General features: G+C 37.3%; 1 long non-coding RNA gene and 1 pseudogene across 1 annotated transcript; one reads left to right on the forward strand and one right to left on the reverse strand.

Moving 5' to 3' along the window:
• Positions 1-123: 123 nt before the first annotated feature.
• On the forward strand, positions 124-1809 carry LOC116566085. The gene has a single exon (XR_004275722.1). It is a non-coding gene; the product is annotated as an uncharacterized LOC116566085 (long non-coding RNA).
• Positions 1810-7614: 5805 nt separating this feature from the next.
• Positions 7615-10524, reverse strand: LOC116566080 (annotated as a pseudogene).
• Positions 10525-13641: the final 3117 nt, after the last annotated feature.

Below are 13641 nucleotides of genomic sequence, written 5' to 3' on the forward strand. Positions count from 1 at the left end.
GGCTCATATACATTGCTCAGTTAATTCTCACCATAAGTTCACAAGGTTCGTGGGAAACACGATCTGTGAGACTTACAGCCTCTGGACCAGAGAGTGAGTTTCTTACAATTATTTCAGTGACTCCTGTAGAAAACAGAGCTAGTGGCTTTGTGGGTTGAAAAGAGAGGGTACTTATGCTTCCAATTTACATGATTATAGAAAATGATTGGGAAACTAGAAAATGACATATACTGATGAGTGAAACGTGAAGGACAGAGTGGAGCAGGTGATGATTGCCATCAGCATAGATCAGGACGCGGAGAATTTCAATCACCAGGACAGCAGTGACACTGAGCGCGCAACCACTGCCAACAGCGCACAAAGCTCCCTTTGCTGCTCCTCACAGCCGGCAGAGGACGCCAGACCAGGGGCAAGAGACCCACTAGCGACCCTGACTCGCGGGCGCCGCTTCCGCAAGGAGACCAGCGCTCCGGGTCCGCAGAGTCGAGGCCGGGAGGCCTCGGGCGTAGGGTCCGCGGGCCGCGTCAGCAGCAAGTAAACGCCGCCTTTCACCGCTCTGACTACAGACAAGCAGCGCTACCGCCGCCTGCCCCGAGATATTTTTCTTATGGAACATTTTAGCTACACCGTTTTACCGATGTGCCGGTGTATTGAGGGAACGAACTGACGGCTCAAAATCAGATCGTGCAGTAGTCTGTGTTACAGATTCGGGGCCGTTCCAGCAGAGAAAAACCCGAATTCAGAGGAAGGGGCAAGTCATGAACACTCGGGACGGGAGTCTGCAAAGCGCTGTCCACCTTTCAGTGGACAGGGGCACTCCGGGGAAAAGGAAAATGTGTGCCCCTATGTAGGTGATTTTATTAAGTTTTAATGGTTTTTCCTACAACAAAACAGTTGAAAACACTTGAAAACTAAAAACTATTAAAACACATTAAGTTTAAATATTGGGCCAAAACCAGACTTATTTTTTTTCGGTAAGTTTCTGATTTTAATGTAGGCAAACATCAGGATACTTTCAAAGTTACTTTTCTGCTTATCTCATTTTTAATTAAGAGCATTACCATGTTTGGTAATATCTCATGAACCAATAACTATCTTCATTAATTTCACCTTATAGGAACTTTTTTATCTCATTTATTTTAAGCAAGGGCTTTCTATGAAGCATTCAGCTTTACATGCTGTATAATCATGGTTTTCATTGGAGAATTTAACGTTTTCCACTTGGTTCAAAATGTCATCTCAAGTAGATAAATTGCATAAAAATGTGTAATCTGTTTGCATTAAGATGCTTTCCATTTCAGCATAATGTAGGTTTGCATTTGATACCATTTACTATTTAATACATATCTTATGTGCCAATAAATTGATTTTGATTTTTATGTTCCTAGATATCCTTAAATGTTTTAAATGTAGTGCTTAATACAGACATGATAATTGCTCATCTGCTAGTTGAATTCAAAAATGTATATATACTCTTTGTACAATACTTTTAAAAGGTTATCTTAATTCACAAATACAAAATTTTACATAAGATTTTGAGCTGAGTAAGGCACAAATGTGACATAATCATTTGGCTGGGAAATAATGGCTTTATGCCTTAGTTTATACCTGCCACCATTGCCTCATTATCATATACTTGGCTAGCGTCATTTTTATGTTCAGATCATTTTCTAGTTTAAAAATTTCACAAACTAGATATATCGAAATTTTTCTTTTATTTTAAAAATGCCAATAAAGCAATTGTTAACATCATTCTTGATGTGAACATAATTGGCTCTATATATTGTATAATCAAAAAATATTTTGTTTGTGTATTCTTTCTCAATAGTGGTTCATATCTAACATGATAACCTATAACATTATGACTCATTTTGGACTGTATTAACAAAAAATACTCAGAATCTTTTGTATTATTACTTATCTGAGTAGCTATACCAATATTATAATAACTAAAAAGCTCAACTAAAATTGAGACTATTTCAGAGTTTGAGCTTCTAATGCTCTGAGACTAAGAGGTGAATTATTTTTTGCATGAAATAAAACAATATTGAAAATAACTTGCAAAAATTTTCTAACATTTTTGTTTCTCTGATTTCATTGCTTCTGTCAAACATCATCTAGTAAATTATGAGACTGAAATTTTATAAATTTTCTATTTTAGGAAACGACATGATGAAACACCAAATCTTCATGATCACAAGTTTTGTTTTAGTTTTACAAATCTTTGAATATATTTTTGAGGTGCTAATATTTGATTATGTTGTATTACGGTTAAAATGTATGCATGGAAACAACTTTATCCTTTGGAATAAAAGAGGATGTCACAATGAATCAACTCTTCATTAGAACATTTTTACAAAACCGGTTTTTTGATAACATTTAGCCATAATGGAATAGATTTTCAAAAATGAATGTTGTCCTTGGTCAAGCATGAACAACTTTTTAGAGGGCCAAACGGGACACAGCCATAGCAGACAAATATATATATATATAAAATTACATATATGGTGGCTTTTTTTAATATGAAAATAACAAAGCCAGATGTGCTATCGTGTGCCTGTAACCCCAGCTAATCAGCAGGCTGAGGCAAGAGGCAGGAGGATTGCTTGAGGCCAGGAGTTTGAGACTGCAATGAATTATGATCATGCCACTGCACTCCCACCAGGACAACAGAGTGAGATGCCATCTAAAAAAAGAAAAAAGTACAACACACAGAAATTGCAAGTATCTTAGGCATATAGCACAATGAATGTTCATATACTGACTGCACTAGGAAACTAACACCTGTGGTAAAAATAAATAAAAGATTTTGCTCAGGACCTAGAAGCCTTCTGAGTGTTGCCTTCTCATCACTACTTAAAACCAGCTTTCCTATTCCTTCTCTGAGGGTAGCTACTCTGACTTCTAACAGTTGTAGTTATTTTTGGTAGGCATACTTTGATGCCTTTTTTGTGTATTCACTCATTGAAGACTTACAATAATTCTATGGCAAAATACTATAATTGTCCCCATATTTAAGATGAGAAACCTAGGGAGCACACATTTAGACTATTTTACAAGGTCAGAGCTGGGATCCAGCCTATAAACTGTGGCTACAGAATTACACAAACAATCCTATGACAAATAACGGCAAGCTGAAAAAGGAGTCCAGTTCAATACAATTAGATGTGTTGAACAATAACCCCTAATGTCCGCAGAGCACTTTGCAGTGGTTTTACACTTACTATTAGCATTCATACCTTCTAAATTGTGCCTCAGAACGTTGTAGGGAGCATGAAGTTCACGTAGGAGAAGAAATTTGCCTGAAGGTACAGCTGGCAAGAAACAAAGTCAAATTTGAGCAGGGGCAGAACCATTATTTTTTTCTCCTTTCCACAAAACAAGCAGAACTTGAGGCCAGGAGGGCTAGGAGTTGTAGTCTCCTCTCTCCAGTCGGCCCGTCTCAACACTCTGCAGGTGGGGGATGCTAAACTAGTGTGAAAATCACTGTTTGTTTCTGGATGTAATGTTTAGATGCACTCCAAACTCCCAGACTCCTTGAGGTAGCCTGGACTGCACTAGTGCTGGTGATAGAAAATTTGTTTATAATGTAATTTCTAGGATGACTAGAGGAGAATTAGGGGGAGGAGTGAAGCACTGGGTGAGCAGAGCAGAGGTTCTCTGTAAATAGGGGATTCCACTAGGGTGACCTGTGGGTACTTGATCTGTCCTAACAGCCCACACAACTTTGGAGGAGGGGGTAATGGCATCTATTGCAGGTACACAATTTTATACAATATCGATATTTGGGTGAACTTAACTGTCAAAATAATTGTATGCTAAACAATGCAGTTGTGATTTTTAACAAATTTGATAAACTCAATTTGTGAATTCAAGAGCCCAGAATATCAAATTCTGCTGAGTTTCTTACATTCCATGTTTTTAAGCTGCTGCTGGCTCTAGGAACTTCACAGTTCTTGATGCTCACTTTCGTTTATTAAGCAAATGAGCATCATATGACTGGTGCAGTCTCCTCCTAGAGGAATCAGACTGTCAACACACCTAAACAAATCCACAATGAGCTACTGGATTTCTTTACTGGCTTGTGAAGTATAGATGTGTGGGCAGCGCTGGTACTGCAGATCCCTCTATTACTGCATTTCTGTGCTTGGCTGGTCGTCTATGGAGACTTGTCGACTTAAAGGCAGGTGTTGGCAGGCAGGCAGGATCAATGTGTATCTGCCTTCAAATTCAGCTGCTTCCTGCTGACACTACACTATGATTCCCCAAAGACATTTGTGACCAACATAGTTGAGACCCGAGTCTCTCCTAATCCTCTTCCCAAGTGACAATGCACCTTCAGCAGCTAGCGGTCAGAGGCTGAGAGAGACTTAGGTAGAGTGGGTGAGTGGCTCAGTGCTGCAGCGGATCAACTCTTATCTCCAGCTCTACTGCTACCAGCACCTCCTTGGTTCTCCAATTATTTTGAATATAGAGTTGACCCTTGAACAACAGGTTTAAACTACTAAGGCCCACTTATAAGTGGATTTTCTTTCACTTCTTCCACCTCTTGAGACAGCAAGACCCACCCCTCTCTTTCTTCCTCCTCCTTCTCAGCTTAATGTAATGATGACCTTGACAATGATCCATTTCCACTTAATGAATGATAAATATATTTTTCTCTTTCTTATGATCTCCTTAATAACATTTTCTTTTCTCTAGCTTGCTTTATTGTGAGAATATACAATACACATAACATACAAAATATGTGTTAATTGACTGTTATTGATAAGGTTTTCAGTTGACAGTAGACTAAGTTAAGCAGTTAACTAACTTAGTAGTTAAGTTTTCAGAAAGTTAAAAGTTATATGCAGATTTTTTACTTTGAGGTGGGTCAACCTTTAACTTTTGCATTGTTCTAGAGTTAACTATGCATAAAGTCAAAAACTCTTGACATGGCTACAGACATTTTCAGGGCAAAGTGACAGCACAGAGTTAGCTAGGATAATCCTTATACACTAAAAATAACAATGTAATAACGTGAACAAAAATAAGTAAAACTATACATTATGTATAAGTTATATGCATGCTTGTGTCTATAAGTCTGTGTGTATATGTATAATACAATACCTAATCTTCTACAGCATCCCATGAATAGACAGGATTATAAATAATTGAAATGTTAGCCAATTTAAGAAAGAAACAAAGAGAGATTCAATAATTGCCAAGCCTAATTGCTCCTAACCTGATCCACCCAGAAGCAGTAGCGGAGAAAGGAGAAATGACAAAAATCTATTAAAATATTACTAAGCCCCTTTCCCCCAATTTGTAGGGAAGCACACTAAAGCATTGGCTAGGAAATCTGAAACGATTCAAGAAACCCTCCCAAATTGATGTCCCTTCCCAATGCCTCAATGTATATCCACACACACACCCACACACACACAAATCTTCTTGTTAATGCACACACACACATACACACACACATGCACACAAACCTCCTTGTTAATGATCTCAAATACAAAATTATGCAGGTTAGAGTAACATCTCCCAAATTCTACCAACATCCATATGCTTCCATGAAAAAGCCTCTGACTGTCAGTTGGCAATACATAATTCTCTAACATTTCTTAAAATACATCAGAGCTCTCTATTTGCCTAATGTGTTGATGAATATATTTTCAAATTATATAGGCAGACATTATTATCTGATATTCTTAATGAACCCGTGAAACTGGAAATTTACTGTTGACAAAGGCATTTCACACACTATCAACTATAAGATTTCCAGCTGACTTAACCTACCACTGCACTTCCATACTGAGTTTTTCCATCTCCACTTCATAGGGTGGGTAAGAAATGTTAGCTAGGAGGTTGTGACCTGCACAACAGGTTGGAAGCAGGAAGTGCGTTTTAATCCCTTTCTTCTCTATAAAAGCCCATTGCCCAAAGAGGCCAGGCCCTATCTGGAGCTGGAGAATTGTGCGTTTTGTAAAGATATAAGCCAATATTATTCGAGTATTAGTTCAATTCTTGCCAAGAAAGTGCCTGTATCTTTTGGAGGTGAATCCCCAGGAAGGGATAGGACTTGTGCATAGAGGAGAAAAGCCTTCCCTCTACAGATGTGGTATCTGCGCTTCTATATATGGCCAGAAGGGGCTCACTTCCCGCAGCAGTGTTTCACTAGCCCACATAGGAAACGGAATGCGGAATGCAGCTGTTTCCTTTTGCTTTCAGCTCCTGTTACATCATTGTAACAGGGGAATTCCCTGAGGTCATCAAAATATTCATCAGGAAACATACAGGCACAAACTTGCTTACAGCTGTTTTGAAAACTTTAGACCTCCATTTAACTTTGCTGTCTTCTTCCTGTGGCTTTGCACTCTTAATAGAAACCTCCAAGCCAGAAATCAAACAGACCAGAAGCATCTGTGTGACTGTGCAGTAAGGCAGAAGCAGCAAAGAGCCCGTCATAAAGGAGTGAATGGATTCAGTGAAGCAGGACTCAACAGGGATGGGAGGAAGTGTTCCAGGTGCCAGGACCGGCCAATGCATATCATGTGCCTTTCCCTCTTCTCTCTAGGAGAGGACTTCCTCTCTCAGATATTTACACCCGGCACTGCTTGCCGATTCAATATAAATCAATTACTCTAACAAGGACTGAATGTTTTCCATATGTTCCACATCTCCTTTCAGAATTCCAGCTTTTGACAGGCATTTTCTGACAAGAGAAAATGATGGGCATTTTCCCTATTCTTCCCTGTTTCTCCTTCTAACAGCACTAGCCACTACACCTCAGTGCCATTTGCAAAATCTCCTTTTCTGCCCTACCTTTGACTATTGAAGGTCTGCAGAACAAAGTTTAGGTCATTTTCTAATTGTTCCCATTACTTATAGGTGACCACATCCATTTCCATGCTCTGGGATATGTGATGAAATTCCCAAATTAATACCTAAAGAAAGCCCATGACCTTTGTTGTTCATTCTAGACCGATATTCCCAACTGCCAATAAAACTTCTGCACTTTCATGTCTCCCAGCCTCCTTAGGAAGGACATCTAATATTTTATTAGGAAGGGCATCTAGTATTTTATTTTCTTCCTACCATCACTTGTACCTAAAGCTTCTGGTAGGAGAACCTCATTTTCTTTCACATCTCTTTGTAACATTTAATATAATCAAAAGTTGATAAATATTTAAACTACTTTTATGTCAATTTCTCTATGAGAAGGGAACCTTTAACACACAATGAACTGTGTTAACTTTATTCATCTGTATTTCTTGAAGGAAATTCCACAATCTGCCTCTGTAATATTCAATTTGTACATACGACATGAATAGAAGGAATGAATGAGTAGGTAAATCTTACCATCCATTTTTCAGTTTTTTAGAAAACCAGGGATTTGATTTAGTTTTCTAAATAAACTTAAGATTTTAAGTAAGAATATAATAAAACAAAATTCGATAAAATAAAAAAAATGAATGCTTTTAAAATATTAACACAACAACCAGGTGAACATGTTGCATGTAAAACATCTAACCATTACAAATATAAGAATGAATAATAAACATAAATGGATAAATAAATCAACAAACAATAAGTAACATCAGGGCAGTCATCTCTTAGGAAATTAACATGGTACCAAAGTGTTTGCTGAATTAATTCAATAATTTCAGTGACTAAAGTTGAAATAAAAGCCTTTGTAAATGACCATGATACATGGGGAAGTGCAATATGGCATTTGCCTATCAGTCAATGAAAATTAGTGCAATCTTAGTCAATGAAAATCATTTCAGGTCCCCATCTTTACTTCTCAATCTTTCTTGAAAGTCTGTTGATGAAGAGAAGGATCTCATGATTTCACACTGACAATTTCCCAGGGGCAATTGCTGTATTTCTTCTCTTTCAAGTAGAGATGGATTCCTAGAAGTGCCTACTCAAGGCCAGTGTAGAGCCTTCAATCATTCCTGCTGAGTCTCCCTCTTCTATCGCCTGCACTAAGCAGCTCTTCAGGTATTCCAGCTGCTGATGAAGTCCAGTGTGGTGCTAATCCAAAAGGTCATGTTCCAGACAGCAGAGGAGTGCTGTGTGTGGAAGAGGTTGAAGATCTGCTGAAGCATCTCATGGAGGACAGACATGGCCTGGGTCTTCTGCAACTGGTTGCCATTCACCATCTCCTGGGGGGATATGAAGTCACTTCTGTTCTTTAGACACAAGAAAGAGGAGATTCTCCTCATTTGTCCCAGAAGCACCAAGGTCTTCCTGCGCAGCTGGCCATGGTTTTGAAGCAGATCACAGCCCACAAAACCAACAGGGCTACAGCTGCACAGAACCAGGGCTGCCAGTAGAAGGAGGAGGAAGATCATTGGGAAATGAGTATGCTGGAAGCCAGGCTGAGGTGCTTGGAGTCTGGATAAACCTTGGATCCTAGGTTATCTGAAGACTTTCTTTCTACACATGGCTTTTAAACAGAGTATGTTATTTGCATTTTCTAAGCATTCTTCTTTACTTTAACTTCCCTTTTTTGTTTCCATCCATATATTTTCCATGGCCTAAGAAGATGTCATCAATCTAAACTATTAATTTTGCAATAGAAGTTTAATTTTTCTAGTAAACTTCAGATGTGCCAATCCAAATAAATATTTTAAAAATCAAATGAGAAACATCTTTGTCCTAAAGTCAGAAGCATGTATATAAATGTTCATATACACATATTCACATACAAGCATATGTTTTTTTCCATATATATGAAGCAATATTACTTTTCTCTATTTTAGAAAAACATACTTACCCTGATCCTAGGCTCCATTTTTACCCTCTATACTTTCCATAGGAAGTCAGGCTCCTTCATCCCTAAGAGTTTATATATTTGTTTAGGGATTTACCTGACCACCTCTGGCAATTAAGCTCTTTTGGACTGGGTCTGTTTGCTGTTTTATTCACAGCAGAAGTTGATGGCTATTAGTTAACAACCTTCTTGAACTTCTCCCTTCCTTCTAAAATACTTCATTTGTGTCCATGTGGCTATGCTTCACTGTGGTTATAAGGTCAGGATTAATATAGACATTGCCCTATTTTTCGCCATTTTCTTACTGAATGTCTAAGTACTCCTTAGGTTGTGCCAATAACACCAAGAGGAATCCTTTTTCTTTTTAGGTGCATAAGGGTGTGGAGATTCTAATTCCAAGATAATTTTATTTTCCTAGCACCACCTCACTCCCAAGGTAGTTATCACATCCAGTAACACCCTCCCCTACAATGTGACAAAATGTCTTCAACAGAAACTCTTTTAGACTCATTCCCTAAGGCGAGGCTCAACACATCCTGATGACTTTGGAACTCTGTTTACTAGAGAGAGGCTTCTTTGTTGCCAAAATAATCAGTCTTCCAGGGTCTTTGCCTCTGCCCCCAAATGTTTGTGTAAAGGACTCTAACTCTCAGTGGTGACCCCCTCATCTCCTGACCCCTGTCTCCAAGTATCAAAAGTGTCAATGGCCCTCAGATGCTGACAGCAAAGGTTTGTTTTGTCTAAGTAGATAGAAGAATTATCCAATTATAATAATTTCTACTTTAATAGCCAAATAATGTTTTGTTTTGTTTTGTCTTTGTCAGATTTTGGTATCAGGATGATACTGGTTTCATAGAATGAGTTACAGAGGAGTCCTTCTTCAATTTTCTGGAATAGTTTCAGTAGAATTGCTACCAGATCTTTGTACATCTCATAGAATTGAGCTGTGAATCCATCTGGTCCAGGGCTTTTTTTGGTTGGGAGGTTTTTATTACTGATTCAGTTTCATTACTCATTATTAGTCTGTCCTGTTTTCTTTTTCTATGGGCATTATTAAATGAAAGGAAAAGAACACTTCAATTTTCTTTCTGACAACTTCCCAGTCCTTCATATAGAGAACGATACTTTGAAATAATTTTTGGACAACAATATAGAAATAGAGCAAGCTCGAAGAATTTCTGTTTTCACTTTTTGCTCCAGTTGTTTCTGATTTTGTGGTCAAAGTTAGAAGGGAACTTAACCAGGAAGATCTTACTCCAAGCAGCTCTGTAGTCTTCTGTGCCAAACTGGTTAAGATATGTTAGAAAATCTGATAGCAGAAACAGGTGGTTTGCGTCTTTGGGATGTTGATGTTATCTCCATTTTCCTCAGGAAACTGGAAGTGGGTCCTGGCATTCTAGCATAACTTAGAGGAGTTCCTTTTCAGATGCCTTAAACACTTAATTTCCTTATTTTCCAGGTTATAGTTCCAAGGCATATTCCAACCACAGGAACAGGAGTGGCAACAGCAAAGCATCACCAGTGCCCTCAGCAGAGAGACCAGGAAATGGAGAATTACCATCAGTGAATTACTGTAAAAAAAAAAAAAATCAATAAAGCAGCACGTGGCCACTGGTCATAATAAGTACAAAGAAAAACACAGAAAATTATAACACTGCAACTGTGCTGTGTAAACTACTCATGTCTTATGTAGAAAGAGGTAAAGATTAATCAATCAAAAATAATAACTATAATGACTTTTCAAGATATCGACAATACAATAAGATATAAATAGAAACAACAAAAAGTTAAAAAGTGGGGAGATGAAGTTTGAGATTTTGTTTTCTTTTGCTTGTTTATGCAATCAGTGTTATCAGTTTAAAATAATGGGTTAAAAGACTACCTGCAAGCCTCAATGTAATCTCAAATCTAAAACATACAACAAACACACATAAAATAAAAAGGAGAAGTTAAAACGCACACCAGAGAAAATCACCTATACAAAAAGGAAGACACAAATGAAGAAAGGAAGGAAGAGAGGACTATCAAATAATCAGAAAACAAATAACAAAATGACAGGAATAAGTCCTCATAAAGAATAACATTGAATGTAAATGTGCTAAAGTCTCCAATCAAAAGACATGGAGTGGCTTAATGTATTTTAAAAAAACAAACAAAAAAATACACGCAGCTGTGTGTGGTGGCTCATGTCTATAATTCCAGCACTTTGGGAGACCAAGGCAGGTGGATCACTTGAGCCCAGGAGTTTGAGACCAGCCTGGCCAACATGGCGTAACTCCATCTCTACTAAAAATACAAAAAATTAGCTGAACGTGGTGGCACATACCCATGGTCCCAGCAACTTGATAGGCTGATTCATAAGAACAGTCTGAACCTGAGAGGTGGAGATTCTAGTGAGCTGAGCTAGACTGAGCCACTGCACTCCAGCCTGGGTGACAGAGCAAAACAAAACAAAACAAAAACCCCTAGATGCAATGATCCATTGCCTACAAGAAATATACTTCACCTATAAAGACACAAATAGACCGAAAATAAAGGGATGAAAAAACATTCTATGCCTATGGGAACCAAAAAAAAAAAAAAAAAAAAAAAAAAAGCAGAAGCTACACTTATATCAGACAAAATGGATTGCAAGACAAAAACTGTGAAAAGAGAGAAAGAAGGTCATTATATAATGATAAAGGGATTCCTTCAGAAAGAGCATATAACAATTGTAAACATATATTTACCAACACTGGAGCACTCAGGTATACAAAGCAAATATTATTAGAGCTAAAAAGAGAGATAAACCCCAATACAATAGTAACTGGAGACTTCAACACCGCACTTTCAGCATTGGACAGATCACCCAGATAGAAAACTAACAAACATTGAATTTCATCTACACTATAGACCAAACGTACCTAATAGATTTTTTTTTTTTTTTTTTTTTTTTGAGACGGAGTTTCGCTCTTGTTACCCAGGCTGGAGTGCAATGGCGCGATCTCGGCTCACCGCAACCTCCGCCTCCTGGGTTCAGGCAATTCTCCTTCCTCAGCCTCCTGAGTAGCTGGGATTACAGGCACGCGCCACCATGCCCAGCTGATTTTTTGTATTTTTAGTAGAGACGGGGTTTCACCATGTTGACCAGGATGGTCTCGATCTCTTGACCTTGTGATCCACCCGCCTCGGCCTCCCAAAGTGCTGGGATTACAGGCTTGAGCCACCGCGCCCAGCCTGTACCTAATAGATATTTACAGAACATTTCATCCAACAGCTACAGATACACATTCTTCTCTTCGGCACATGGATAATTCTCAAAGATATACCAAATGCTAGGTCACAAAACAAATCTTAAAATACAGAAAAAAAGTAAAATAATATTAAATGTCTTCTCTTACAACAGACTAAGAAAAAAACAAGTCCCAGATAAATACAATCACAGATGAAAGTGCAGACATCACAACCAACACCACAGAAAATGAAAGGATTATTAGAGGATACTACAAGGAACTATATGCCAATAAATTGGAAAGCCTAAACAAAATAAAGTCCTAAAAAAATATAACATATTGGTCTGTTCAGGTTTTGTATTTCTTCACAGTTCCATGAAGAAATACAAAAACTATGAAGAAATACAAGAATGGTTCTAGAAGACAAACAAGAATTGTGTCTTGTATTTCTTCATGGTTTTTGTATTTCTTCACTGAAGTGTGAAGAAATATAAAGTGTGGACAGAACAATAATAAGTAATGAGGCAGAAGCCATAATAAAAAGTCTCCCAGCAAAGAACTCAGGATCTGATGGCTTCACTGCTGAATTTTGCCAATTATTTAAAAAACTAATACCAATCCAACTCAAATTATTTTTTTAAAAAAGTGGACAGAATCTTTCCAAATTCATTCTATGAGGCCAATATTACTCTGATACCAAAACCAGAAAAAGACACATTTATAAAAAAGAAAGAAAAGTATAGGCTATTATCTCTGATGAACATTGATGCAGAAATCCTCAACAACAAGTTAGCAAACTGAATGCAGGAACACATTAAAAAGATCATTCATCATGACCAAGTGGAATTTATCCTAGAGATGCAAATGTGGTTAAGTATGTGCAAATCAATGGATTTTATGTTGTTCAATGAACATAATGTCCTCCAGCTCCATCCATGTTGTTGCAAATGATAGAATCTCATTCTTTTTTATGGCTAAGTAGTACTCCAATGTGGATAAGTGCCATATTTGCTTTATCTAGTCATCTGTTAGACAACTAAATTGCTTCCAAATAGTAGCTGTTGTGAATAGTGCTGCAATAAACATGGGAGTATAGATATCCCATTGACATACTGATTTCATTTCCTTTGGATAAATAGCCAGTAGTGGGATTACTGGATCATAAGGGAGTTAAACGGGGATGGCTAATGGGCACAAAAATATAGTTAGAAAAAATGAATATGATTTAGTATTTGATAGCACAATAGAATGACTACAGTTAATGATAATTTATTATATATTTTTAAATAACCAAAATAGTAGAAATGGGACATATGTAACAGAGAGAAATAAATAAATGCTTGAGGCATTGGATACTCCATTCACCCCAATGTGATTATTATGCATTGTCTGCCTATATCAAAATATCTCACATATCCCATAAACACAGATGTCTATTATGTACCCACCAAAATATATTTTCAATAAAGTTGCTATAAAAATAGAGTTATCAAGTTAAGTAAAATGTCAATAGCCTTTTAATTTCATTTTAATTGTTTTACCATTCTTTATAATGATAAAAAATATTAACTTTATACTTTTTTATTTAATGTATAGAAGAGATATACATAAGATACATAAATACATACACAATATAAATGTGATTAAAATATAATGGGAGAT

Source organism: Sapajus apella, unplaced genomic scaffold, assembly GCF_009761245.1.
Source record: "Sapajus apella isolate SASKATOON/1434 unplaced genomic scaffold, GSC_monkey_1.0 scaffold42, whole genome shotgun sequence".
Taxonomy (NCBI): Eukaryota; Metazoa; Chordata; class Mammalia; order Primates; family Cebidae; genus Sapajus; species Sapajus apella.